Source organism: Dipodomys merriami, unplaced genomic scaffold, assembly GCF_024711535.1.
Source record: "Dipodomys merriami isolate MVZ:Mamm:240054 unplaced genomic scaffold, mDipMer1.0.p SCAF_28, whole genome shotgun sequence".
NCBI classification, from domain to species: Eukaryota; Metazoa; Chordata; class Mammalia; order Rodentia; family Heteromyidae; genus Dipodomys; species Dipodomys merriami.
In genome coordinates, this window is record NW_027204270.1 from 16,859,903 (window position 1) to 16,862,630 (window position 2,728).

Below are 2,728 nucleotides of genomic sequence, written 5' to 3' on the forward strand. Positions count from 1 at the left end.
CTTTGCAGCTTCTATTGCACCAAGTATTGAAGGTTAAAAACACAAAAAGAAACATTTGGTTTTGAAAACACTGCAAATAGCCAAGTACAGTACTTTGGTAAATTAAAAAAAAAATGGTTCAGATGAACATAATGTGTGAAGGACGGCTTAGGGGAATGAACTACAGACATGGGACATGGGTCACGTTTCCCACCACAAATAAAGCAAACTTGTGAAGTCTGTGGATCTGGACCCCATGGAGGTCTAAGGATCTCCAGACCAAAGCTTCAACAAGCAGAGTGCAATTAGAAAAGGGATGCCTTGCCCTCCTTCCTAGGGGACCCAGGAAGGGGAGCACAGGGTGCAAGTCTGACTCCCAGCTCTCTTCAGCTCAGTGCGGCAGAGGATACTGGGAAAAGGGCTGACACAGGAAATAAGTGCCAAGAGCAGGAAGCTGTGAGCCTCACACTCGTGTGGCTCCAGTTTCAACCAAGGGACATGTCAGGGACATGACCTCACACCACAGGCAGAGGTCTGTGGCTGAGCTAATTGTCAGAGGTGGATGGCAACAGGACCTACTAGATGCTGATAAGCAAAGGAGCAGAGCCTGACTCGGGTCTTCTCCAGTGATCCAGACCTTCCATGCCCACCAGCACAGGGGAAAGCCGGGATCATGAATACGCCCTGCTTCAGATAAACTCACTGTGCAAAAGTGCATGATTGTATGGAACTTAATTCTTCCCACTAGTACCAGCCCCTTCTCAAGTAACTATGCAAGGATGTTGGATGTTTTAATCAAGCTCAATGTAGTCCTAGTAAGGACAGTTAAACAGAGACTGAATGACTGGGAGGAGATCCTTAAGGGCTGAGGTTTCTGAAAGGGATTTTTCACCTGGGACAGAAGAGGTCCAGGCCATCTACAAGGCACAGCCCTTCCCTGGCCCTCTCAGAGGCCAGGGGAAAAAAAAAAAAAAAAAAAGACAATCTCAGTATTGCCTTCACATAGCAGAAATTCTCCTCTCTCTACTGTGTAATGGAGGGCTTTTCATAACTCAAGTGTGTCCCTGCTGAGCGAGGGACACACACCCAGAAGAAAGTGCCGTGTTACATGGACTCACAGCTTCAACACCCCTGCTCTGTAGCAGAGATAAAAGAAGCCAGGGGAGATGAGAACAACAAAATGAAATCCCCGCATCAGACCCCAAGTCTACCGACACAGACCAAGGCCTGAGGGGAAGTGGGGAGGGCTATGTGTCTACCAACAAGGGCCAGCGAAGGGCCATGGAAGGGATGAGTCTACCGAGAAAAGCTCCACCCATCCTCTTAAAGACCCTTCTGCTCACAGACTTAGTCCACTCTTACTAGGGATCTAAGTTTCCTGTGACCAGCTGAGTTCATCTCACAGAGGTAAAACTGAGGGCATGCTATCTTGACCCAGTGAAACCCAGGCAGACACGAGCTTCTGAGGATGTGAGAAACTGCACACTGACCACAGGGCCTTGTGACAGTGCTTCTGATACATGCACTGTTGTGTGAGCTGCTCCTCCCCCCGGTCCACCACCCTAGTTCACATTGTACAGCTCCCCAGAGGGGCAGGCAGGCGGGACCTCTCGCTAAAGAGCCCGGCTCTAGCTGCTCACAAAGGATGCCTCACTTCATTTCCCTTACAACCTGAAGGGGGTGGGAGTTTTCAGAGCTTATAGAAGAAACTATCTGACTAGCATGTAAAATTCTGCCACAATTCCTCAACCACATTTTGCTCCTAAAAAGGTATGTTCTTATTGTTCAAATATTTAAAGTACATATACAATCTATCTTTCTCACATCTCCTGGTGGCAACTACATTATGTTAAAATTGTGGCTCTATATTCTATAGTTTAAAGCTTATTGCCACTAATTTTTCTCTCTTATTAGCCTTTTAAAAAGAGCTTCATAATGTCTAAAAATCCTTCTTCTACATAAGGCCAGTAAGCAGCTGTGGACCACTACTCGAGAGGCCCCGCTGCAAGCTACCAAGACATAAACCAGCCCCAACACAGGCTGGAGATTAAGATGGGGTCAGTTTGTAAGACAGACTATACATGAGGACAATCTCCATCCAGAGAGTAAACACACCTGGCTCTACTTTGGCTGCCAGCGAAGGAGCTGGTAAGTGCTCCCTAAGGCCACTAAGCCTATGGCTTCTGTCTATCTCGCTTTAGTGAGACTAAGGCAGTAAGGCCTAAATTCAGACTTGTAGCTAGAGGACACCAGTGAAGCTAGGCGCATGTACCCGTGTCTAGTAATTAACACGCAAACAAACCAGCTATAACTGGAAAGCTGTGAAATGGTAGGGGAAAAAAAAAAAAAAACACTACAGCCATTTGACTAGTTTTTAAAACTGCCACTGTATACCAGAAATGCTGAGGCCTATTACCAGAATTAAATAGATTATAAATTAATGTTCCCAATATTCTGTAGTAATTTCTTAGCAGATTCTAAATTTCTACAACCCAGTAGTCCCAAGACTACCTTCATTCAGCCATAAATAAAGCAGCAGCACTGCTGCCAGTGGTCTCCTGTGAGCTTTCTCTGGCTTCTGGATGTCTGTACACCATTGCAGTACTCAAGCAGTATTAAGCATAAACAAGACTTACGATCCAAAAGGCCTCAGCCGGCCGGGAAGGACAGACAACAGACCATGAGTCTGAAAACTCAGATCCCAACGCCCTTCCACACAGAAAACCACAAACTAGGACTCCATGACATG